Source organism: Numida meleagris, chromosome 6 (assembly GCF_002078875.1).
Source record: "Numida meleagris isolate 19003 breed g44 Domestic line chromosome 6, NumMel1.0, whole genome shotgun sequence".
In the NCBI taxonomy this organism is placed as follows: domain Eukaryota; kingdom Metazoa; phylum Chordata; class Aves; order Galliformes; family Numididae; genus Numida; species Numida meleagris.
The window spans coordinates 33,484,528-33,512,363 of record NC_034414.1 but is presented as its reverse complement, the minus strand read 5'-3'; the positions used below and the strand labels follow the sequence as shown (position 1 = coordinate 33,512,363).

At 37.4% G+C, this 27,836-nt stretch overlaps 1 long non-coding RNA gene across 3 annotated transcripts in view; it reads left to right on the top strand.

Annotated features, from left to right (window-relative positions):
* LOC110401720 overlaps positions 1-16,287 on the top strand; it is a 56,314-nt gene extending 40,027 nt beyond the window's left edge. Inside the window, exon 6 of one of the 3 annotated variants that reach the window (XR_002440556.1) lies at positions 11,171-16,287. This is a non-coding gene — a long non-coding RNA (uncharacterized LOC110401720). Of the gene's footprint in view, positions 1-959; positions 5,862-11,170 lie in introns of those variants that run through there. The other 2 variants (XR_002440557.1, XR_002440555.1) reach the window with 2 other exon arrangements.

Sequence of the window (27,836 nt, the reverse complement as noted above, 5' to 3'; positions counted from 1 at the left end):
CTGGATGGTTGTGTGGAGGAAACGGACCTGGGGGTATTGGTCGATGTTCGGCTGAGCATGAGCCAGCAGTGTGCCCAGGTGGCCAAGAAGGCCAATGGCATCCTGGCTTGTATCAGAAACAGTGTTGCCAGTAGGAGTAGGGAAGTCATTGTCCCTCTGTACTCAGCCCTGGTGAGGCCCCACCTTGAGTACTGTGTCCAGTTTTGGGCCCCTGACTGCAAGAAAGACATTGAGGCCCTGGAGCGTGTTCAGAGGAGGGCGACAAAGCTGGTGAGGGGTCTGGAGCACAGGCCTTATGAGGAGTGGCTGAGGGAGCTGGGATTGTTCAGTCTGGAGAAGAGGAGGCTCAGGGGAGACCTTATCGCTCTCTACAACTACCTGAAGGGAGGTTGTAGTGAGCTGGGGGTCGGCCTCTTCTCTCTTGTAACTAGTGACAGGACGAGGGGGAATGGCCTCAAGTTGCATGAGGGGAGATTTAAGCTGGACATTAGGAAATTCTACTTTTCTGAAAGAGTGATCAGGCGCTGGAATGGGCTGCCCAGAGAGGTGGTTGAGTCACCGTCCCTGGAGGTGTTCAAAAAGCATTTAGATATAGCATTGAGAGACATGGTTTAGTGGGGTTATTGGTGGTAGGTGGATGGTTGGACTAGATGATCTTGTAGGTCTTTTTCAACCTAGCTAATTCTATGATTCTATGAAAGCTGCTGTTGCATAAATGCACAAGGTTCCTTGTTTTATGTCCGTATATATATATATGCAAGATGCTCTTATATAAAAGTCTTTATCTATATGCTCTCAAGAGCATCTATATATATCTATATATAGATATAGATATAGATCTTGCAAATCAGCTTTCATTATTTAAAAAACTTTTTGAAGCTTACAGTTTGAACTCACTAAATTCATGTAATATATTTTATAAATTTTAGAAAAATGCTCTTGTTTTGCTTTACTTCCAGGATATCAGAGAGATTCAGACGCAGTTTCGGTCCCCATCCTTTATCTGAAGTTTAACTGCTCAAAGCATGCCACAAAAATAATTCTCTTCCAAGTGGTGCAGTATAAATATCATGTTATACATCATTCCTCTCTAAAAACATACATTTTTTCTAACAAGCAGAAAAAAATGCTATTATTGAAATTGCATATTTTTTTCCAGCCTTCAGACTCACTGCAAGATTACAGTGACATAATCGGTATGTCGATCTTTCAGAACTCTATTTCCATCAATCTTGTTAAACAAGGACTAGTTCAGAACACGTTTTACAGTGCTGTTGCATTTTCCAAGACTAAACACACTTCAGTTTCTTTCATGCCCAGAAGAGGCCATTGGTTCACCAATAATTGAAATAGCAGTGATGCTCATCTGTGTGCCAGCCTGTAAACTAAGCAGAAGTTTAACCTCTTTGCTATTATGCCACTTTGACACTTTTGCAGTAATGTCAACTGGCCAGGATTCATTCACTGGAAAGAGGTTGAGTTTAATGTTTTCTGCTTCTGGCAGCAAAGGAGGATCTGAATATACTTAGTTTTGGGATAAGCATGGGAAAAACCAGTGTGCGTGTGTGATGGTGATGGTGGGGATTCCCAGTTCCCAGCAGCATGTTACTAAAATAGAGTTTATTTTTAATATATGTAATTAATTGTATTCATATTCTACTCCCATGTGCAAAACCCTGAGGTTTCTGGACACAAATGTGTGTTCTGATATCTCTCCAGGATACATAATCATCCCTTAAAGGAAACAGTTCTCACTCCTTATGGTGCCAATAAAACAAAAGAATTCCTTGGGCAACAGTTCTGGAGACATTTTCAGTGCTTTGTAGGAAAACACAGTTGCTTTGATTTACACACACTCAACTTACTTATCTTTTAAGCTGTGAAGAATATTTTAAAGATCTTCAGCTCTCAGTATGTCTTATGTACAAAAAAAAATAATAAAAAGAAGGAAGAGAAAGGTAGTCTAATTTTGATGGTGCTTGCGAGCATTGCACTAAGTGCAAATTCTTTTTCTGCTGCTGGTTTCCCCTGTGGGGCAAAGAAATGGTTACCTCTGTCAGGTTCTTTGAATAGGCAATTACATTACACTTCATCTGTGTAAGATTATTTGCATTATAGAAGTTCAAGATTTGTTACAATAGGAAAAAAAAACAGTTTGCAATCATAAAGTATAAAATGTGATGCAAGTGTTACTTTAAGATAAACAAGAAAAGCAAGTTTCTCTAGTCACTGACCAGCAGATCATCACCCTTTCTGAGGACCATCCCTCCCCAGCTCAGTCCATTCTGAACTATACTTCTCAGTCAGCTTTGCAAAGCAAATTTCAACTAGAAAATTAGATTTTGTTTCTGAATTATCAAATTTGAACTGTACTTTACACAGATTCCTAGATCCAGTTGCTGATCATTCTGATCAAGTTTTGACTGAGAAAGCTTGGCACAGACTTTTCACAGTGCTGGAAGGAAATGCAAAAACTAGAAATCTGACTGTAGATCAGTATACAGCTACATTAAAATGGTAGTTAAATTGCTCTTACTGGCAAAGGAATATTTCTTTGCATAAAGATCATCTAAAAAGATAATTTTGCAGAACAATTTAATTATTGCACTTTTAAAAAAATTAAAAAGATACATGGATTAAAGAGGTCTTCCTATTTTAAGAGGAATCCTTTTATTTAAGAGGCATCCTATTTTTATGAAAGTGGAATGAGGTACTTTTAGACTTAAAAATACAGTGACAAAGGCATATCGCTCTTGCTGTAGATAATAGATTCAAGAATTTAGTCCCTGTTTCAAGTCTTTATCTTCAAAAGATTAACTAGTACCATAGCAGGACAAAGCCCTTTCCATGAAAAACAGAGAAATAAAAATATCCTGTAGACTGTTACAATTAACCAACCTTCCTAAGAAACTCTGAAACATAAAAATGACACATTTCCAATTATTTTTCTGTATACCCAAGTCTTCTGTATCCAGACATTAAATTTGGCACAAAGCAGGTTTTATTAATATATTTTCAAAATTATATTAATACAAATTATACAATTTTATAACTAATATATACATTGTAGCTTACATTTTATCATCATATATTTATATTTTACTATTATCTGAACTCAATGTGCATTGGAATGTATTTCAAAATATATAAGGAACTTTTATTTACAGTTTATCTCAATTTAATATTTACATCTTCCCACAATTGCTTAAGCTTTCTGGGAGTTCAGCTCACCCCTGAAATATATCAAATCCTATTTTTTATTAATTGCCAAAAAAAAATATGAATAAAGAAAACGTTGAAAATTATATTTTCAAATTAAGTCAAGGCCATAAAAATCACATTTCATAGGACAAAAGAAAAAAGTAAAAATATAACACTTATTATTCTTTTTAATAGAAGAAATTCATTTTTATTTATTGCCTATAAGTATGATGCAAAATGGAATGAAATACTGTGATCTATGCTTGTACTAGTATAAACTATATTTTAGACCCAGCCAAAATTTCTTTTACATGGAAGTAAATTAGATAGGTACAGCACACAAAGTGAGCTGAACTTTGTCATCAAAGAAAATTGGCTTTTCCTTTTCAATTTCATTTCAAAGAGATCTGACAACTGTCGCTTTGAGCAAACTTTAACAGCACAATGTCTTTTGTGCAAGTTTCCCCCTGTCAGCTTTTTCATTCCAACAGTAACTTAGAACAAAGTGTATGCTGCCCTTTAGTTGAGAACTTCATCAGTTGAATGAACACTGCAATAGTGCAGTGAAATTGAGGGCATACTCTTTGTGAATCTGAACAGTGCATTCTCAACAAATACAACTTCTCTTTTACAAGGATAAACTAGCCAGTTCTCCTATGCTTACTGAAAATCCATTTTAAAATCCTCCTATTCAAACCTAGGCAGGGTGTCAAAAACAAGTCTTTGAATTTTCATGTATAGAATGCAAGGAATAAATCTGGATTTACGTAGTCTCAATTTTCTTATAGTGAAATTTTGTCACTCATATCAGATTAAGACCAGTTCTGTTGCATATTCTTGTAGACCAGTACTCTCAGGAATGCTTACTTGTGGTCATCTTTCAGACTGCTATGCATAGGCATTCATGCATAACTCAGTGATAACTTTAAATGAAAACTGGGAAGCAGTTATTGATTATCTCCTCTGACTCTATATACTAATCTCATGTAGTAGGTTCAGATTGTTTTTTGAAAAGCTTCATTAATAAAACAGAAAAACAAAGAAAGTCATTATTTATGTGAAACTGCTCTGAATGGATCTGCATTCATGAGAACAGTCTAAGCAAATAAAATACAGAAGACAAACAAAAACTAGTAAATAAATGGGAGATAGTAAAATTAGTACAGGTGACATCTTTGATAAAGATCTGGATGCTCAAGTGCATGCATTTTCAAACACCTTTTACAAGGTCAATTGGATCACTAATTTTAACCACTGGAAGAGACTGCCAAGATAGGCTGTGAAATTTCCATCCATGGAGGAAAGCCATCTGGACATGGTTCTGGACAGCCTGATCTAAGGCAAACCTGCTTGAGAAAGGGTCTTGGACCAGATATCCTTGAGAGGTTCCTTCTGACCTCAATCATTCTCTGATTCTGGGGAAAAAAAGATAAATTTTAATCAGTTTTCTTTTGTGTCATTTACTGCACAGATCTAAGACTGTAAAATGTCTTACTCCTTGCCTTTCCAGCTTATTTTTTTCTTCTGTGTTACTGCTTAAATATCAGTGTCAAACATGCACATAGAGAACACTTAAGTGCAGAGTGGGTAAGTTTAGCAAAGAAATCCATCACTAATTTCATTTCAGGGGTCTGTTTTGGGTCCAGTACTCTTTAACATGTTTATCAGTGACATAGGCAGTGGGATCAAGTATACCCTCAGCAAGTTTTCTAATGACACCAAGCTGAGTGGTGCAACTGATACAGTAGAAGGAAAGGATGCCATCCGGAGAGACCTTGATGAACTCAAAAGGTGGGCCCATGTGAACCTAATGAGGTTCAACAAAGCAAAGGACAAGTGTTTGCACTTGGGTCAGGATAATCCCTGCTGAGAAGGACTTAGAAGTCCGTGGTACCCTGGGCCCCATGCAAAAGAGGTGTGGCCAGTAGGTCAAGGGCTAACTCTCTACTTTGCCATGTGGGGCCCCATCTTGAGTATTGCATGTAGGTCTGGGGACCCTAATGCAGAAATACTTTTGGAGACAGTCCAAAGGAGGGTCATGAAGATGATCCAAGGCTTGGAGCACCTCTCCTATGAGGACAGCCTGAAGAAGCCTGCAGCATGGCGGGCTGGAACTTGATGATCCTTGAGGTCCCTTCCAACCCAAGTCATTCTGTGTTTCTATAATTCTGGATAGGATATATTTTTGGTAACAACCTTTTTAACTTGACATGCCTTTTTCCAAAGGAGATCTCAGGAGTGGACCCTGCCTCACACACCATTTTGTGCTGTGTACAATATTGCAATGAACTCAGATGTTCTGGAATATTAAACTTGTACTGTAGGTGTAGAATGACTGCATATATACTCACTGACCAATTCATATCAACTGAGAACTGGTTGAACCTCCGCTACTTAGATCAGAAACTGCCTTCCTTCAAGGACAAGTTGGTTCTACTGGAGTTAGAGGCAGTTTCCCACAAAAGATCCTGGTCAGGATGAGTATCTTTTTTCCTCCAAGTGCTGTGTATTAGTGCTTTACGTATGCTGTGATTGTTTCCTGTGTAAGCATGTACACAGTCACACAGCTGAAATATGAGATTTGTTGTACTGTAATGACAAGTTCCTGAAATTTCTGTTTATGTCCTATTAATATAACATACAGTAAAAATATAACAGTGCATCTATAGTTGTGTATGCTTTTTTTTTTCTTTTTAATGAAAATACAAGGGTTTTTTTTGTGGCTATTATTATCATTGGAACATTTCAAAGCATACACCAGAGGGATGGGATGCCATCCAGAGGGACCTAGACAGGCTTGAGCAGTAGGCCCAGGTGAACAAGGTTCAACAAATCTAAATGCAAGGTCTTGCACCTGAGTTGAGGCTACAAATACAAGCTGGGGGATGAAAGGATTGAGTGCAACTCTGTTGAAAAAGACCTGGGAGTACTGGTGGATGGCAAGCTGGACATGAGCCAGCAAAGTGCTCTCACAGCCCAGAAAGCCAACCATACGCTGGGCTGCATCAAAACATGTGTGTCCAGCAGGGTGAGGGAGGTGATCCTGCCCCTCTACTTTGCACTGGTGAGGCCTCACCTGGCGTACTGCATCCTGGTGTGGAGTCCTCAGTATGGGAGAGACATAGATCTGTTGGAGCATGTCCAGAGGAGGGCCACAAAAATGATCCAATGGATGGAACACCTTTCCTACAAGAACAGGCTGAGAGATCTGGGGCAGTTCAGCCCGGAGAAGACAAGGCTCTTCACTTAGAGCTGTTTCATCTCATATTCTGTTTGAAAAGAAGCAAACAATGGTCTTTTCTGTGAGGTCCAATTTCAGTTTCAACTTACCCCATAAAGATTTACTGGTATTTAACTGTGGAATTGTATGGTGTGCTTGCACTACTGTGAACCAGCATTCCTGGTGATCTTGTTTACTACAAATGATGCAACTTTACACTCTAGTGGAAATTTTTGTGTGTAGGGGAACTGTTAGGTCACAGCTTGAACTGGTGATTGAGCACCTGGTGAAGGAATGTGGCTGGCCCAGGAGGCACAGGCAAATTGTTTGCACCTGTGCTCCCCATTTAACCAGAAGGGTGGACCCAGGGTGGAGCCACCTTGGGCTCATATAATGGCTAGCTAGCATCTCTTGGACCTAGGCTGCTTTCTGAGGAGTGGTGTATAAGAAGTGGTTCTCTTTGCCAGTTGGGTGAGTTCAGCTCCTTTTTCTGTACTTTGTTATTGGCCTACCTGCAATTACTTTCCCTGGTATTGCTGAGAACCTGTCAAAAGCAGTTTTACTTCTTTGTGAGCAGAACAGAGTGTTAATTAAATGTGCTTATTATGCAGTGTGCTAAATCTCAATTCTTCCAACTGTGTAAGTGAAACCTCTTTGATTCTAATACTTGAAATAATACCACCCTTCTATATACCCTATTACTTGCTAATTTCAGATCCATGATATGTATATGTATTCCTTGATAAATGCTTGCATTTTTCAGAATGAACATCAAACAGATGTAAGAGTATGAGTAAACAAAAATGGTAATTTACATACATATTTCTTCTGATTTGAAGATTCTTAACTTCAGTGGCATATAGTTTTCCTTATTATTGTTTTTTATATTATGTTGTTCACTCTGCAAGTAATGCCTCCTATTTATTTCTGTGGGAACAACAACAGATACCAAGACCACAATAATATTACTTGATAGAGTTTTCTATCTGAGAATTTGCTCTTTTTTTCAGTGTAGTGACCACTATTAGCAATGTGTTTTCACTGAATGAACAGGAGCCTGCATGCTGTGCTTTTTTTAAAACAAAACTGCTCCTGTGGAGGTCATCTGCTGTTGCCTCTGGTGAAATGTACCACCTGCCACCTCACCATGCTCATATCTGTGTTTAGTCTCCATAAATGTTCAGCAAGATTTGATGAATGTCAATGGATGCAATGTTATCTGCATGGAGGCATTCAGTTATGCACCTTTTCTTCACAGGCGCTTCAGTGCCAGACATCAATTTTTCAGGCTGCTCCTCTTCTGCTATCTGTTGCATGGCAACAAAATGTGATGAAATATTGGTAGGGAGGTTTAAATTCTACTGCTATACCACCAGTATCTATCTCTGACCTTGTGAGCCAACATAATTAAATAGCTGACATTTCCTTGCTCTTCTATTGTTGCAGAGGTCCCATGTTCAGCAAGAACTTTAAAATGAAGATGCTGTATAAATACAAATTTGTCTGTGCTATAGAAGTGTATCATAATGACCACTTTTATTCTTATGCTTATCTTATACATGCAGATCGTTTAAAATATCCCAATACACGATAATTATGAGAACATAGACATGTGCATGTTCTGTATCTCTGACTGCTTTAACTTACAAAATTACAAACATAGGAATACGTAAAAATGACTGCAGAATAGCTACTTAAATTAAAAGAAATAACACTGGGGAGTGGTTACAAAAATAACTGAAGAAGAGAGTAATATTAGAGTGTAGGGTCATTTTGAGCTGGTATAAATGCTTAAAAATTGTTTTTGTTTATCTTGTGTGATGTACAGATGGATTCTATGTAGAAAAGCAAGTTGAATCAGAGGAGGGATAGGGTAAGGATGTGGCTAGTCTCCTTATTTTTGTTCATGTATATGTTTCATTTTTTTTTTTTTGCAGTGGTCATTTATGAGCATTTATATAGCTTGCTGTTTGAAGACATCTTTTGCAGTCAGAGTCATTGGATGTAACAAGAGGACTATTTTGTCCTTTGAATTCTTCCATTAAATATAACTACAGTTTTGTTTGAAATATGAAACAAGTACAAACTTGCCTGAAATGCCATTTAAAAGAAGCATTTTCTTTGTCTGCCATGTCTGCATTATATTGCAATAAGAAAAAAGAAATAAGGTAGATAATTCCCTGAAACTGAGCTACTAACAAAATTCTGAAAAAGACCATACAGTTTAAATTAATGTGAAACCATACAGTATATTTGAATTCATTACTAGCTATAATTTAGTAATAGATGACTGGGGGGCTGGCAATGATAATGAAGAATCTTTTTTACAACCAAAGAAAAAATATTTATTGATAGTGTAGAAAATCAGGAAGAAACGATTATTGTGGCAGAAGGAAACTTAAAAGCATCATGAATTGTGTGATAGCTTTAGAAAGCAAGTGCTACCTTAAAACAGATGGGAAAGAATTATTTGATTAAGACATATCCTGTTGTCTTTTTGTTTCTTATGTGTTGTGAACTCCTTGGAAACAAAAATCTTTTACTGAGGCAAAATTTTCATCTGTTAAAACAGCAGTCATTTCTGATATTAATCACGTTCAGATATAATAATGTTTCATCACAACTCACATGTTGGAGCAATATTGTTAAGTGGACAGTTTACTTCTCCAAAACTAAGCTACTTCAATGATTTCCATGTGTACTTCTGTTGTGGGCTTAGTTCTGCACTAGAAAATATGTGGAACCATGCTTAGCTTGAACTGTTGGTAGATCTATTTCTCTTAGTTGATTTAACTATTTTCTACAATTGTAAAAGAAAAAGAACATAACTCTATTTTTCCAATTGAAAAACAAACAACAGCAAAATGAAAACAGAAGAAAAAAATGATGTTCTATCATTTCTCAAAGTAGAAGAAGAGGGTTTTTCTTTGAAAAAGAATTTGGAAGTCCACAAAAAGAATTTTTAGGAAATAATTGAGAGAAAATGTGTTTACGTCTAGAGATTATAGCTCAGTACCACTAGCCTATTAAAATTCTGCATGACAATAGTACTACCATAATTCTTAGAATGGCAGGTTCACAGCCAAATGCTAAATTTCTCCATGATTAGAGACAGTCATACGTCCACACGATTACTTCAAGAGACAGTTTAGGTGACAATGGCTTTCTCCTTAATGTCTTCTTGGGGTATGCAAGTTAGATTGCCATAAACATTGCCTTGCTATTTACCTACATAAGACACAGAAGGCAAAAACAAAAAACCACACAAACAAAACTTCCTAATAAAATGCTTTATGTACTGCAATAAACAGCACTGGCTGGAATAAAAGCAACTTTGTTCTGAAGAAAGAACCCTTCATTTTTATGAACTGAGTGATATGGTTTTTAGTGACATTGCTTTGTTTCATCTTCCGGGATCATTCTGGATCTAATTCAGTTATTGACGCTGTTGATGAAATAGCAAAGTTGTGGACCACTGAGACAACAGTTAGGGTCCTGGATCACAGGATGATATGGTTAAAATCTAAGAACTTGCTTCAACTGCGGTCTATTTTAAATTATTTTTTCTAAGTATTAATACCATATGCAATTCTATATGCAAGTACTTTGAATGTATTTGTTATATTAGAGTCTATATTTTTGATGAGCGGAGCCCTTGAAACAAAATCTTCTTACTTCTTTTCAATGCCTTTCAACTTGTCTTTAATGCCTTTCATTTGCCTAATGGAAATCAAGAACTGTTCAGCTGAAAACAAGTATAATGTCATCTCACAAAGGACTGTAAACTGTTGCCCCTCTTGTCAGAGATTACGGGAAGATTAAGTTCATTCTGTAATAGAAATGATGCAGAATAGAGTGCTCATACTAATCTATTTCTGCACTTAAGATGCTTGTACATTTCATATTGTAGTTTTTCCCTCGTACATATTATATCTGCATGACAAATCAGCAATACTAAATCTGCTCATTTTCACATCTAGAAAACACTAAGGTCATTCCTCAATAGCTGAAAGCGATCACTTCTTTGCATTTGTTGAATGTGCATTGATAGTTCTGTTTGTTGGGGATGAATTATCCAGGGCTGTTCTCTTTGTTTTTCTTTTAAAGGAGAAAACTGGCAAAACCGATTATGGTTGGAAACAGTCATATAAACTACAGCTCATTCCCAGTACAATGTATGTTAGCCATGGGATGCATTCTTGTTTCTGTTTTAATTTTGTTCCCACTGAATGTTTTGCAATTGCAGAATATTTAAACATACTTCCACATATGCATGAATATCTCTTTCAGTTTGGTAAAATATTCTCCCTCATGGCGAACCTTACCAAAATATTTTGAAGCTAACATCATCCCTCTATAAAATAGGTTTTTCAGCAAAACAAACCTATAAACAGCTACAGACTCTTGGTGATATGAACAGCAGTACGCTGTAATGCAAGAAGAAATACAACAAGCTTGTATTTCTAGTGAAATGCCATTTCAAGTTGAACACAGTGATCATCTAAATAAATGCCACTGTGAGGGTTTTACTTGCCGAAAGCACTAGACAATGAAAGGATCTGGCCTTCAATTAGATAAATGTCCAAGGCAAAGCACCCACCAAGTCAAGAGAAAGCCATCTATAAAATCAAAAGGAGGGGAGAATGCTTGGTACTAGGTTTTATTCATACTGGGGAGGGGGTGGAGGGAGGTAGAAGAGGATTCAGTGTAGTTTATTTCTCATTTCCTCCTATTTTTCTTTTGTTCCAGACAATTCCAGATCCTGTTCTGAGAGGGTGGTTTTTTTGGTTTTATGTGCAGAACTGAAGCTTTGAGCACTCAGTTGCTATGGTAACAAAAAGGACAGAAACAGTTTATGTATTTCAAAAGCTGTCAGCCTAACTGCTGGAGATTTTGATAACTAAACCTAAACACGAACCATCCTTTTTTAAAACCATTGTGACATTTATTACTGTGCATAGCTGTTGCTAGGGAAAACAAGGCAACTATTTGTTTAGCTTATTTCCTGTCAGTTTTATAAATAGTATGGATTTTAGAGTTAATTCATAATCTTAATCAGTGTTTATCAAATCTGAATGGAAATAAAAAGTGAGCTGGCAAATGGTGTGCTTTTCTCTTTTTTTTTTTTAAATAAATTGAATGACTGTGCTGCAATAGAAAGACAGAACCACTAATGTAAGGCATCTTTTCTATATTACAGTTGATACATACTAATATGTGCTCAAACAATGTTAAATGGAGAATGAAAAAGAAAAAAGTATTTTTACTGTATATCACAGAAAATACAGCATTTTTCTAAGCCTTAAAAGAGAGTGGAGATGCTGGGAAGAATTTGGAATGAAAAGAGACTTATTCAATAGTTAGCTTTTATAGATACTGATATTGTCCACTGTCCTATAAGGCATTTGTCTTACCACATGATAGTGAAAGTTTGTAACGAGCATAAAGCTCCTCTCAGTTACATCTCAGGAAGTAACACAGTTGAGCTCAGTTAGAAGAGGGGAAAAAAAAAGATCATTACTTAAGAAGGATTTCTTGAAGGCAGAGAGGAAAGAGAGTGGAATAAAACTGTCAGAACACTTTTTACAGTATTTTGGCACATACCCTCTAGCTTTTCCTTTTCTAAGCCACGCTTCACAATATCACAAAGAAGCCTGTGATTTTTTTCAAGATTCTAATTTGTTAAATAGTGATAGTTGTGCTTCTAGAAGACATGGCTTAATAGATTTGAGATCAAATGCTATAGACACACTGCTGTTCTGTTCCCTGATCTATATCAAAGCAACATGAAAATATGTGTTGCAATACAAGCAGATGTTCAGAATTCCTAATAACAAAATTCCAAGGGCTTCAGGGAGTTAGAAGGAAGACAAAGCCATAGAAAATTAGAGCAATGAACACTTTTTAATTTCTGGCTTTCCTAGTAGTAAGACTTGCATCTTCATTCAGCCAAGTAACTGGTAACTTATACTAAACTCTTCACAGGTTTGGAAACTTGCTCTGGATGTATATAAAAATTATTACCACGAGTCCTGCAACATTTAAATTTAATTAAATACTGTAAAGCAAAAAAAAAAAAATTTTTCGTAATATTGAAAGTCATTTGATAGCGTAAAACTTCTATGCATCTCTGCCTAGAAGTTCATTTTGAGTTGAACAAACAAAAAAAAAAAATAGAGAAAAACTCAGTGCTTTTAAAAACTTCACCCTTGACATCTTGTTTGTGCAGGTGGTAGAACACTAACCTAGCAATTGGGTTTATTATAATAAATATCATGGGGGTTGCTTTTCCAAATGCTTTTAGTACATAATAGGGAATATTTCCAGTTGAAAATATATATATATATTGCAATACCATCACACAGTAATTCACTGGCTTGTTTTATAATTGGCCTACAGTTTCAGCAGTTAGAAGAGTTGGGCTGAAGTCCTAGTTCTATTGCAGTAGATTAAAAGAATTTAAGTTAGATTAATTTAGATGGGACCAGAATTGTGTTTGCCAAATCAGCCATTGCCTGTTACTTTTTTTGCTGCATAATCTTAGGCTAAAGAAAATCATTATCCATTAGATGAGGAAAGTAATTTCTCTTCCCCACCCCTCTACCCCCAGTAAAAGGGATGCCTTCAAGGTCATATTTGCTAATGACTTTTAAATTACTATGCATTTGTATATAATCACTAATAGACTATGAAGAATTATGTGAGTCTCAGAGACAAGTGTTCTGAATATACACAGTATATTACAGAAAATGCTACATGTGCTTCAGTAGGAATATGACACAGACTTCAGTATTATTTAAACTGTATTGCGCACTAAAAAAAATCCCACTGCTATCAGTAAAAAAAATAAGAACAGAACGAACAACAACAAAAGCCATCTAAATGCTGCTTAGTCTTTGGTGTCCCCACCAAAAAGAGGAAAAAAATCCTCATAAAATAGCCCATACTGAAGCAAAAGAGATCATGCGTGTTGCACAGAAAGGGAAGAGAAAACTAATAATACAGATTACTGAGGAAGATATTAATATGTATTTGTCCCATGTATTTCAGACCTTAGTCAAGAGAGTGTTGCAGTGGATCTGAGAGTAATACAGCATCCTGAAGAGAACAAGAGGTAGTTGAGTTCTTTAATTATTTTTAAAGGACTGATTGAGCTAATAGCTGGATTAATTTAACAAAACCAGGTGAATAAAGAAATAGAAAGAGAGATGTCTCTCAAAATCAGATTTATCAAGAGGAATATCCTTATCATTCTGTTCCAGTCCTACCATAATCAGGAAGGAGTGAAAACAAAAACTAATCATAGCACTGTGCTGTGTTACTCACAAGATCGTAACTGGCAGTAAAATAGAAAGACTGTCTGCTGCAGTGAATAATTTCCATGCTGAGGCCCAGAACAGACAAGTACTATCATTTGTAACATCTGTCTCAAAAAACCTGAGCCAAAATGAGCTAGTTAGAAAGTTACATGTCTTCCTTTTATTTCAAGAAGCTTGGCTTAAAAAAGCCTTCAGGGATTTACATTTTGAGAGATTTTTCTAAAACAGATAAAACACATGAACCATGGCACAAAAAGACGTTTATGCATCTTATTTTAGAAAAACATAATCATGAGGTACTATGTAATGGTGTATATGTGTATGCATACCTATGTAAGTATATACCTATACCCTTCAAGGTACTTACTGGAAAATGTGCCCTTAATGCTAAGTGAGTAAGTGTATTAAATACTCTATGAATAACAGAAACCTACAAAAAAAAATCTATGATAATTCAAGTGTAACCCAATGAAAAAAGCTTAGGTTGTTCCTTCCTCCCTTCCTTTTTCCTTCTTCTCCTTCTCTCCCTCCTGTTATGTGTTTCTGTTAAGAGTACATTAAACACACAAATGTTTGTCTCTTTACACAACTGTTTTTTATCATTATAGATCATGAAGGGAGAAGTGACGAGACATAATTTCCCTTTGTGCAGGTAATGGTGCTAGACTCAGTTCTGTTGTTTGATCTAAGTGTTAAGAGAAAGAAAAAACACTAACCTACCTTTAAGATGGAAGCTACTTTAAGTATATGTTACTGATTACGTCTTCATCAGCATCAATTACTGCAGTCATCTGGTATATTTTGCTTGTTACAACATAAATTATAATATATAAATTCAATGCTGAGTCAGTTCATTTTTAATTTGCCGGATTCATTGTATAACTAATACTGAAAGGCTGAAAGCATTTTATTCAATTCTCAGTCTTGTCTTCTCAGCAGTCTGAAATAATTCTGTTTTAATGCAGTAAGATGTAATTCTTTTTCCAAAAGCTGTATGTAGTTTGTGCAAAGAATTTGCAGAAAAGTTGTGTCTCTTAAATAGTAACAATTAGTTGGCCCAGCCTGCTGGAATGGAAGACGAAGTTATTTTGCAAATCTTTCCTTCTTCTTCAGTGATGCGTATTTACAAAGGAATCAAGCATAAAACTAATATCTGCGCATGGCATTGGTAACATTCACGATATCTATGTTGCAAGTGATTAGTCCTTTTAGCTGATATTTTCAATCCAGAGAGATGTTATCACATATTTTCTGTACGATGATGACTCAGAAACTGCTTACAGAGTGGGAGAACTTGGTTCCCATTGTGGGCACACCATGAAAATAGTCAGAGGTTAGTATTGCAGATGTAGCATAGGAGTGATGTGACCGTTTGTCTAAACCATTTCTGCCATTCTTTCACTTTACGTAAGGTAGTTGACTATACTACTTCCATTCTGAGCAAAGCAATAAAACTTCCACAGCAATACAGATCTAGGCTTATTTACATATTTACCAAAACTCATCACCACCAGTTGCTACTGTATACAGCTGTGTCACTCAACATCTGAACAGCTTCCTGCAAGTAAATATATTATTAATTGTGGAAGATCAGCTAATCCAACTGATGCTAGAGTAGTGACCACCTAACCTGTATGAGAAGTCAGAAGATACAGAAATTGTAAACAAGGCTTTGTCTAACATATACCAGTTAGAGGCTTTGTGTAAGAACAGGTGGTATAGAGCCCTTCTCTCCTCCACCCCTGTCATATAAAGTACAAGATGCTTGCTATCTTAGGTATTCTGTCCTAATCTGACAGAACAATGTACTCTCTTACACAACAAGAGCTATATAAATAACAAATAACAATATAGAAAAATATACTGTAATTTGTTGATAAAACTCCTGAGATTCCACTCTCTGTCATAGCACTTTAGGAGCAGGTGATGTCTGATGTTGTGTTTCTTGAGAAACATACATTTGCATTTATGGAAAAACACTGATTGTTTCATTACTTTTTTTTTCAACAATACAGTAAAGTACTAAATCTTCACGTACTTTTCTTGTAAAGCAGTGCTTGTTCATCTTCCTCTGGGGTTAGAAACGTAGTTCTTCCAGTGCTTATCTCTACCATTATATTGTTTGTTCACAAAATTTGTGTCTATTATAAGTGCATGAGAATACTCAGAAAGCCCAAGTATCTATTTAGATTCTTCATGATGGGGTTCATATAAACTGAGTATAGAAAGGGATCAGTACAAGATAACCTGAGCTCAGCTATACTCTGTCAGGATAAAAATCGATGTTATAGGGGGGAAATATGTGGAAGTCAAAGGAATCACTGAACTTAAATCCCAATCTAAAGCAAGCATAAAACACTTTGCACTGGTATAGCTTTACGCAATATATTTTATTCTTTATAAGTAATTTATATGCATTCAGTTTTGTCACTGTGTCATGGTTTTGTGATTTTCGGTTATTGGTACTCCACATCATAACATCATGTAGTGGATATACCTGGTTCTCAGAAGAGAAGGACTACTACAGTCCCCACGGTACTTTGCTCCTCTGTTACCATTTTCCAGCCGGAGGGAAAAGATAAAAGCTCGCAGTATAAAAACTTGCAGATCACGAGACCTCGTCCCTTTTTCCGCCGTCTCTCGTCTTGGCAGCACCTCGCTCTCCAGCCGTCTTATCGTCGGTAGTAGAGTAAGGCCTACCTTGATTTTGGGACATTCTCTCTCTCTGTATTGGATTTATCAGCTTAAATTGTAATTATATTGTATTATAGTGTGTTGTTTTGCATTCCGATATTTTATTTAGTAAATTAGTTTGTTTCTCCTCAGATTGTTGCTGCTGTTCTTTGCTCTCAGAGCCATCTCCTTACCCTTTTTCCCTTTTCCCTTTTCCCGGGGTGTGGACCCGTGGATCCCCCGTCCCCTTCGTCACGGAACTGGGCCAAACACCCGTAAACCGTTGACACACTGTTTTTTCCTTTTATTTATATATTTCTTCCACTTCCATGTTGATTACATGATCAGCATATTTATAAAAAGCAGCCAAACTTCTGTAGGACATAGAAACAATATCATTTTATTCTCCTTCAATATGAAATGGCTTTAATATACTTGTTTTGATCACTCTGTTGTCAGTTATTCCAAATTTCTTACCTAAACATGAGGGATCACAATTCTACATGATGTTCCAAGTTTCTCTACATTACATATTATCATAGAATCATAGAATGGCTTGGGTTGGAAAAGGCCACAAGGATCATCAAGGTCCAACCCCCCTGCCACAGGCAGGGGCCACAAACCTCCAGAGCTGGTACTAGACCAGACTGCCCAGGGCTCCATCCAACCTGGTCATTAACACCTCCAGAGACAGAGCATTCATAACCTCTCTGGGCAGCCTGTGCCAGCACCTCAGCACTCTCCCTGTGAAGAACTTCCCCCTGACATCCAATCTAAACCTTCCCTCCTTGACCTTAAAACCATTCCCCCTTGTCTTATCACTGTCTACCCTTGTAAAAAGTTGATTCTTCTCCTTTTTATAATCCCCTTTTAAATATTGGAAGGCTGCAATGAGGTTTCCTTGCATCCTTCTCTTCTCCAGGCTGAACAAGCCCGGCTCCGTCAGCCTATCTATCTTCATAGGGGAGGTGCTTCACCTTTCCAGAATGCTAACAGCTAACAAATAAGCTGCACATCGTTAAATGGTTTACTCTTTCTGTATTCAAAATAAATCAATTTGAATTTGCCCTACTGCCTCAAAGTCATGATTTATTAATGCTCCTCAAATAGGTAGTTTCAGAGACAAATAAATATATGGTTTGAGTGCAGATTTGTGTGAAATTCATGAATTTAATAATAATTACTTTTACTAATTAATTGAACTTATTTATCCTGAATATATGCATTGCTTGGATAAGTAAGTATAGTAGTATTTTAATAAATGTAAATGAAGTGTGAACAAATGTTTTCCTTTTAATCATTTAGTTACATGAAGGAAAGTAGAAATACCATGACTACATTGCAAGTGTTTGAGAAAGTTATTGTTTTACAAATTCGTAATGTTTTTAACTGATTTGATTTCAGCTCTTATTTTAAGTTTGTAAGTTCTCAGCAAGAGCCAGAATCTTGTCAGAATAACAATGGAAACCAAATTCAAGGATTCTGTTTTGGGTAGGTGAAAAAAAGTACTCCTAAGGGAGGTCCCAGGAAAAGCAAAACACATTTTGCATTGTTTTTCTCCTTGTATGATCTGCTGCTTAGGACATTTTAGAGCTAATGTTGGATTTTTATTTTTTTTTCTGTGAGGCTATGCGGCATTAAAAACAAATACTGCAACAATAGATCTCAGATCACTGCATGAAAACTTACATCAATATGTAGTGAATGACTTTGCTCAAGCCAAATTATCTTCTCTACCCGCCAGGTATAATTTCTGCTTTAATAGCAACCAGTGCAAGACATTTGACAAAATCGGGCTTTTAAATATATGTAGTTATGAGGCTCAAGGCAAAGGGGAATTTATCTGAACTTAACCTCCAGATATATATGCCTAAACTATCATCAAGACTAAACTTATTTGAGATCTCCTTTACCCCGACCTACTAGCAGAAGATAGTTCCTATTTAATCTGGAAAAATTCTACATAAAACCAAAATTATCCAGGCCTGAATAATGATGCATTGTCACCTAGATTCCAAAAGAATCATAGAATAGAATCATAGAATTACTCAGGTCAGAAAAGACCTTCATGATCATCAAGTCCAACCACAACCTAAACATACTACCCTAACTCTAACAACCCACTGCTAAGTCATGTCCCTGGGCACCACATCCAAATGGTTTTTAAACACGTTCGGGGATGCTGACTCAACTGCCTCTCTGGGAACCTATTCCAGTGCTTAACAACCCTTTCTGTAAAGTGTTTTTTCCTGATATCCAACCTAAAACTTCCCTGGTGCAACATGAGGCCATTTCCCCTTGTCCTATCACCTGTCACCAGTGAGAAGAGACCAATCCCACTCTTGCTGCAATCACCTTTCAGGTATTTTAAGAGAGCAATAAGGTTTCCCCTCAGCCTCCTCTTCCCTGGACTAAACAGCCCCAGTTGCTTCAGTCTCTCCTCATAGGGCATATTCTCCAGGCCTCTCACCAGCCTTGTTGCCCTTCTTTGGACCTGCTCCAGTACCTCGATGTCCTTTCTGTACTGAGGCGCCCAAAACTGAACACAGTACTTGAGGTGGGGCCTCACCAGTGCCGAGTACAGGGGCAGGATTACTTCCCTAGTCCTGCTCACCACACCATTCCTGATCCAAGCCAGGATGCCACTGGCCTTCTTGGCCACCTAGGCACACTGCTGACTCATATTCATCTGACTGTCCATCACTACATCAAAGTCTCTTTCCATCAGGCAGCTTTTCAGCCACTCCTCCCCAAGCCTGTAGGGCTGCCTGGGGTTGTTGTGACCCGACACTTGGCCCTATTGAAACTCATATGGTTTACCTTGGCCCATCTATCCAGGTCCCTCTGTAGTGCCTTTCTACCCTCCAAGAGATCAACACTCTCTCCCAACATGGTGTCGTCTACAAACTTAGCTGAGGGTGAATCTCTCATCAAGATCATTAATAAGGATGTTGAACAGAAGCAGCCCCAGTACCGAGCCCTGGGGGACACTGCTCATGACTGGCTGCCAGCTGGATTTAACTCCACTGATCACAGCTCTTTGTGCCCGGCCATTCAGCCAGTGTTTCACCCAGCAGAGTATATGCCCATCCAAACCACAGTCAGACAGCTTCTCCACAAGGATGGTGTGGGGGACAGTGTGAAAAGCTTTACTGAAGTCCAGGTAGACCACATCAACAGCCTTACTTTCATCCACTGAGCGGGTCAAATGTTGCAAACTGCTTGAAATTGAAATCCAGCTGTTAGTCTGTCAGAAGGTAGTTTTGTAAATATAGATCAGAGACTAAGAGCATTATAATACAGTTAACTGGATGCATTAAAGAAACAAACAAAAACTTTTGAGCTTAACCCTTCAGTCAGTACTTCATATCTAAGAAAGTTTGAGATTCAAAAAAGTTTCAAGGTTACAGATCCGTTCAGGTACTCAGAACTCCTTATGGTCTCAGACCACAGGCAGCACTTAGCTCAGGAGCCTCTAAATCTCTGACAGTTTTTTTTTTTCATTACAGTCACTTTAGTTCTGAATTCTTTTTCTTTGCTTGTTTTTGTTTTTGCTGTATTATTGCCTTTTAAGAGCAGCTGCTTCTCTTCGATAGTTAGTCTTTTTTATACAAAGTTTCTCTCTGGAGTGGGAATATTTAGTTTTTAATACAGCTACTATAAGAACAATGTAATTAATGCCTAGCACCCCTGTTAGAAAACTTGCACACATTATTGAAATGTTCATTAAAGGACAGGCTTACATGGGATTTGATAAGTATTTTTTTTCAGAAATCTTTTATTTTTAACAATTTTAGGAACACTGTTCTACATTCCTTGTGAAAACAAGATTCAGAATTTCAAAAACCTGCTGAGAAGTGTCAGAAATAGTTTAAAAACAGTAAGATTTAATTTTACTCAAATTTCTAAAGATGTGTGGAATCTGTTTTTAACATGTCAAAATGTGGTTATTTTTGTGTCAAAAGCCTGCACAGCTGCAGACTTCTGTGCTTCTGTAGGAATTAATGGGATTCTAATACAAATAAACAGGATTAGAGGAGGATATTTGAGAGAAAAATCTTATATTCACAATTTTTTTTTTTGTTCCAAGCAAACTGAGTATTGTGGATATTCACAAAATAAATTGTCTTCATATTATAGTTTAATTAATCCAGAATGACAGTTGAGTCTGCTTTCTTAATGTTCAATTCTAAATCATCTACAGAGCTTCAGTTAACTTGAATTCAAATGCATTTATGCACTGCAAAAATGAAAACATTAATCCAGAATTATCCCTATGGAGTAAATGTAATTCCATTACATTTCATGCCAAAAGCTTCTATGTGCAAGCCTTTATGAATGTAAGGGTAGTTTTTGAAAGCAATCCTTCTATCTGTGAAATAATGCCATAGTATACTGTGGGGGGAGATGTAACACCAAGGAGCTCAACAGACTCTGTGATAGACCTTATGGCTATGAGGCCTTGGGAGTCTGTAAAGTAAGACAGAGAGGAGACAGGGCTAAAGGGTAAACAGGATGCCTCTTTAGTACGCGCAGCTAATCTTGTCACATCTGGAACAGTTAAGGAACCCTTTGTTTGTTATCAGTGTTGCTTGGAAGAACTTAAGGCCAATTAACCGTGAGTGGATTTACTGCTTGCAAGTGGAGGATATATAAGATGTATGTTGAACACAGTAAAGAAGGCTTACTATTTTGATGCTACCATGACTGAGAGAATTCACTAACGGGACTAAGCGCTGACAGTGTACTTTCACAGAAAAAGAAATACTGTAAATTATGTAGAATATTATTAATGATTAATGTCCTAGTTTTTGGTTACTTCTGATGTATTAAGAGGAGTATTCATCTTGTATACTCTTTTTTTTTTTTTTTTTTTTGTCCTTAAATAGCCTAAAGAGCAATAATAATTACAATTAGAGTTGGTTTTGGTCATCCAGTGAACTGTAACTAATCCTGATTTCCTTGGAATTGTTTTGAAATTCAACATCTGTATATTTTAGAAGAAAATCTTTTTGAATGTAGATTATTTGCAAATTGATCAGAGTTTATTATTTATGACGTACAACTGACAAATTGAATCACATCTTATTGTTTGTATACCTTGAACGTATAAACCTGTTCCAAAAGGAGAAAAATGAACAGAAAAACTGGACAACTTTTGTCAGAAAATATTCAAAGTAATATTTGTACTAAATTTTATGAACTTTGTTATCTTCTGACCTCTGCACAACTTCTTTGTAGCATCAGCATATAAATACTCAGGACATAAATACTGTGGTCCTGGATTAGAGTCAAATCAACTTCTCAAGAATGAATTCTACTATTTATTTAGCTCTGCTGACCAGTAATAAAGGCTTGACATTTTAAGCACTCCCTACCAACACTGAATACTTCTGTTGTTGCTTGTACTTTAGCAGAAGTTGCCTTGTGCTATTTTTCTTTCATCTGTCAGTATAATGTACGTCTAGCAGAAAAAAATCCAAATCATACCAGCTGCAATCTTTACATCTTTGTTCTACTTCTTGCTACAGAAACTTTTTTTCCAATATGCAGTTCCTTCAAGATCAACTCCGTACTAAACAACCATGACTCCCTCAACAGTTATTACATAGTAATGGTTATGCATTAATATACAAATAGCATTCATTAAGAAGAATAATATTGGTTTTTTGCAAAGTTCTGATTAGTAATAGCTTAAATGCAGTCTTTGTAGGGTCCGTTGCCAGAGCCAAATAAATGTTTGGATACATACATTGAGCCATGGCATGCTGGAGTTGGAGGTAAGGAATTAATTCTGTCTTTCCTTATAAAAATTTTCTGCAGGTAACTGGTTTCCAGTGAGACGTGTAAGACTGTGAATTAATGAATTAAAGGGGACTTTCTTTATGTCAACATAACTGCAGCCTCAAATGGTCAACATTTTAAATTCAGAGAAGTATTCCAGTTAGTAAGTGAAGACTTTTCTTTATCTAAAAATTAATCAAAATCATGTCACTTTCACCTTGTACAATGATTAAATAAAAAGGTCATTGACACAGTATGCAGAAAGTTCCCCAGTAAAAGTACTGAAAATCAAAACACATCCATAATTCCAAATATTATTGTTGTTGGGGACAAGTTTGCAAACACAGTAACATTATTTTTTAAAAAGGAATGAAAAGCAATCCTGAATTATACTCTTAGGCTATTCCATCTCTATCAGTGTATATAAGGAATAGGGTAAACAATCAACTAAAGGGTTTCATCCATATGCTATGCAAATACATTTTTTGTTCTATAACAGTTTAGACAAATACAGAAAAAGTAGTCAACAGAGAATGAAATGCCAAGTACATACTAAGAGCAGATTGTTTCTTTCTAGAGTATTTTTCTCCAGGAAAATTATTTTGGAGTTGTGTTTGTGCAGAATGCATGACCTGCAGAGAATGAAAGGGCAATTTTCTACCAAAGATCTCTTCTGTAAAACCTAAAAAGTGATAGGAAACAGATGCCAGTTTGTATTAGAAAGAGAGAACAAAATTTCATCACAAAAAAACCACTCCAGTTGCTGGAGAGATTAATGGGGTGCTTTTCCCCTAGCTTGCTGTGTTTTGTACAATATATATCTTCACATGCTTATTAAGGAGGGATGAGGGACTACATGCACACAGAGAGTACATTGCACTGCTTAAACAGTCTCATCACTGTCTTGCTGAGCAGAGTTATGACATTATGGTATGTTAGGAGCAAAGCTTAAATCTGTGGTAATTTAAGTCACTGTCAAGGTTTTAAAATGTGATTCAGCAGAAGCAGTTTAACAGCTTGCCAAAAATGTAAGATAGAACATTCTGTATGATTGCTTCACATGCGCAACAGACTCTTGTAAAAGGAATCTGCTTTCCATCATGAGGCATGAAATAGATACCTTTAAATGACTGAAAAATAAGTCATTTTCAATATAATATGACAAAAATGATCCCTAGTGAGATGAGGTATTATTTATCCTAATGAGATTTTTAGAGATAGTGTTTCTCTTTTAAAACTGTGTTAAGATATTTTTTATCACTTGCATTCTTCTGCCCCTATTTTTATGAGAAACTATGTTCTACAGATAGAAGGAATTAAGGCTATTTTCTTCTTATTAAACTTCCTCAGTGAAGCTTAAGCACAAGGGCAGATTTAAAGGGCAGATTCTCATTTCTCTCTTTTTTTTCCTTCCCTTTTTATTCAATGTAGATCCAAACAACAGAGATAAGAGCAAGCTGGTAATGGGTTTATGCTTGCCAGGTGCCGTGATCCTTTTTTTCCAGGCATAGAGGTGCCTAATAGCAAAGTCATATCTCAAACTCAGAGTATTCATAGTAAATTTAGGAATAGCAGACTCGAACTGGGATCATGCAGCAGAGCAGCAGCAGAGCTTGCTGGTAGACTAGTCAGCTCATTTCCAGAAGCGCGTGTCTTCTATTTTTCCAGACCATACGAAAGTAAAATTAGTTATGTGTAGGCATCTGAAAAACACTAGGGTTCTCCTGTTAGTCTTGTTCTATAATGGCTGGTCTGGAAGGAGCACTTCCTGTTTTATTATGTTGGTAGTATGGCAGTAGAGCTTGAACTTTCCCAACAACATTCTCTTACATCATGCAACAGAGATGTATGTCTGACTCAATGGCATCTGACATGGAAGTGCATATGAAGCAAAGATGTGTCATTGAATTTCTCCATGTGGAAAAAATTGCACCCACTGACATTCATTGATGTTTGCTGAACATTTATGGAGACCAAACTGTGGATGTGAGTGCAGTGAGGTGGTGTGGAAGACAAAAACTGTTTTTTCTTTTGCCTCAAAACTTGCTTCATGAGACCTTTTGGGTGATAAGACTAACTGACAACTGCGAATTATCTAGGGGGGTGAGCGGTGGGTGTCATCGTGCCAGGGTACTTCTGTTTATGATCCATAAGCAGAAGCAGGACAAGCAGTGTTTTTTGGGGGTGTGGCTTGAAGGAGCTGACCACTGGAAAAGGTGATAATGTTTGTGCGTGGCAACGAAGGCACCACTCCCTGCTGGCTTATCTCTTGGGCCAGATGTGTCACACTAACAGAGAGAAAAGAAGAAGAAGAAAAAAAAGAAGTGTGAAACGGGATAAAATGTCCCCACTAAACTAAGAACTTTGGAGAAGAACTCCCAAAGAAATGAAACTTTTGGAGGAGAAGAACTCCCAAAGAAAAGAAACCTTTGATGGAGGAATTCCCTAAGAAAAAGAAGCCTCTTAGGAAAGAACCCCCCTGGGGCCTGCTTGCTGTGAAGCTTCCTGACTTTCTCCCATCCCCTGCGGTGATTAGACGAGTTCCTGAGATTAGCGGAGGCACTTCAAACAACAGTGGACCCACGGTGGAGACTCTCTCTTGCTTTCAACAAGGACTCTTTGCTTTTATTTCCTATCCCTTTTCTATCGCCTGCCTTCCCTTCCCCATCTCCCTAAGCAACTAGAATTTGTAATAAACCGGTCGGACTAACATTTGACCCATTGTGTCTTACTCTTGCCGTCAGGTATACATATATTAAAAGAACCTCCTCTCCCTCCTATAAATTGGAGAGAGACAGGTGGTGGGTGGTATGTCTCAGCAGTAGTAACAATGGAGTGAAAGACAATCCATGTTTTGTATAGCCATGCAAGGTTTTACAAGCACAGCATGCAGGCTCTTGTTCACTGCTGATAAAAAAGCTTAGCTAATGGTGGTGACTATGTTGAAAAAATAGTATTTTGTAGCTGAGAATTTGCTCTGTCAAATAGTGTTGTTGTGCTCTTTGTATCTGTTGCTGTTTCCATGGAAATAAATACAGGACATTACTTTTTGGAGAGACCTACATAGAATCAGTTAAATTCTGTGACTACATTTGCAGGCAGCCACTGTATATTAAACACAGAGAAGTATTAGTGTGCCAGTGTGAAAAAAAAAAAAAGAACTAATAGTTTAATTTTTCTCTCTAATAACTTGGTTACATTTAACTACATCACAAGTGGGAAAAACGACTTTTCACACAAGGCTGTTAAGGAAATTTAATTTAAAAAGACAGGAGAGACAAATGTAAATGCATAGCTTAGAGCCATTAGGCAAGAGTGCCTCAGCATTCCCCATGTTACTTGAAGCCAGTTCTCCCTTTTCATCTGCCAGAGGGAGTACACTCTTCTTTGTCTGTTTCTTCTGACCAGTGTATCTATAGAAACTTTTCTCGTTATATTTCACATCCCTCACCAAGTTTGGTTCCATCTGTGCCTTGGCTTTCCTGATCCCATCTCTCTGTGTCCAGAAGGCATCCCTGAATTTTTCCCAGGCCTCACATCCCTGATTCTACTCCCTGTGCTTTTCCTCCTTTTTCCTCAGTTTGACCAGCATGTCTTTGTTCAACCATGCTGATTTCCTGCATTCTATTCTTGATTTCTCATGCAGGGGAATGGAGAGATCTTGTGCTCTTAGAAAGGCGTCCTTAAAGAGCTGCCAGCTCTGTTCTGTCCTAAGTCCCTAAGGACAGTTTCCCAGGGTTGTTTCTAATAATTCCTTAAAAAGATGGTAGTTCGTTCTCCTGAAGTTCAGGGTCTGAACTGCGCTTTTTGCCAGGCCTGTATTCCTCAAGATCATGAACTCAAACAGGACATGGTCACTACAGCCCAGGATACCTCCAAGCTCCTCTGCATTGCTGAGCACTGGCTCCAGTGACACTTCACCTCCTGCTGCATAGTAATGCTTGCTCAGAACTAAAAATAAATAACAAAATTTACATTCAAACTTAAAAATATATATTTTCAAATTTTAGAAGTTTCTTAAATTTTCATTCACATATTTCATGTTATAAGCTTCTTACCACCAGCCATGACCTAATACTACTGTGTTTTGTTACTGATGGTGGCCACAATTACTTCTCAGTCACCTTGCGCCAAAAAAAAAAAAAAAAAAAAAGTATTTTCAAACTTTCCATAAAAATAAACATTTTAATTTACTGTTATTTAAGAGCTTCCAAAAATGCCTAGAAGCGCACTGATTACAGTCAAAACCAATCAGACTCAGTACATGATCTTTTGATTCTAAAGACAAGATGATTTTGTTGGAGTCACTGGACTTAATGCAAAGTCTTCAAGAAATTTGAAATAATCAGTTCATTTTGCCTGGCTTGACCCTATCTGAATGTGACAGTTCAGAAAGTTTGATGTCATCAATGGACATAGAGATTTAAACCACCTTTGTTTGCTGCATGAATACATTTCTGTCTCGCTCCAATTTACAGGAGGGAGAAGGGGTTCTTTTAATATATGTATACCCGACGGTGAGATTAAGACACAACGGGTCAAATGTCAGCCCAACCGGTTTATTACAAATCCTAGTAGCTTAGGGAGATGGGGAAGGGAAGGTGGGTGATAGAAAAGAGATTAAAAAAAAGCAAGGAGTCTTTGTAGAAAGCAAGAGAGATAGTCACCACCAGGGGTCCAGCGTTGTTTGTAGCGCTGACGTTGATCTTCTTGGGTGATGGGTCATCAGGGCTTGTTGTTCGGTTGCCAACCGCTTTGGTTGACCAAGCAGCAGTACGAACTTATAATAAGTCCAAATTGGTCGAGTCAGCTCTCTTTGGAGTGACAGTTAGTGGTTGAGTCAGCTCTCTCTGGAGTAGCAGCTTCTGGCTTTGGGATCTCAGCAGAAAACCCATCTTCCGGGCCTTGCCAGCAGATAAGAGGGAGCAGGGAGGTGCCCACCCGCATCCTGTTTTTCACAGGATACGATGGTATCATTCCCCAGTCTCCCATACCAAGCTGGCGCTACTTGGTCACAGGCCAGATCTTCTGCCAGTAAACACTCCTGAGCACTCTCTTCCTGGGGCAAAGAGCCCTGAAGGAAATGCTTTCGAATGTTCACACCGTGATGTTGATTGCCACATGTCGACACCCACAATTTGCCTCCTTGGTAAGTAAGTTAGAGTCTTATCACAAAAGATACCTCAGAAAGCAAGCTTTGAGCCAAAAGAAAAGAAGGGTTCAGACAATTTCTTTGTGGTGAAATGGCACCATTCTACTTGGCTTGTTCCCTAAATGTGTCCTAGTAGCTTTCAGCTGTGTGTTGTGAGGGATTTTTTTTTTTCCCTGCAAGCCAAACATAACATAATGTCCAGGATGCTGTACTCAAGGATTTGAGTCTTCGGTACCTTTCTTTGCTGCAGATCACATCCACCAAGGAATAAAAACCTAAAGTAAAAACTTGAAAGATTTTCTTCCTTAGCTGCTTTTCTTTCAGAGCTTGTAAGTTGTTTGTTTTTTGTTTTAATGGAAACATCTCAAAACTGAATTAATAATGTTGTAATGTTTAAAACATAGGATTATAGCTTTAGCATTGCCAGCTGTTTGGAAATTCCTGTCTGAGAATCCTATCACCTGCAAACACATATTTTGTACGCTAC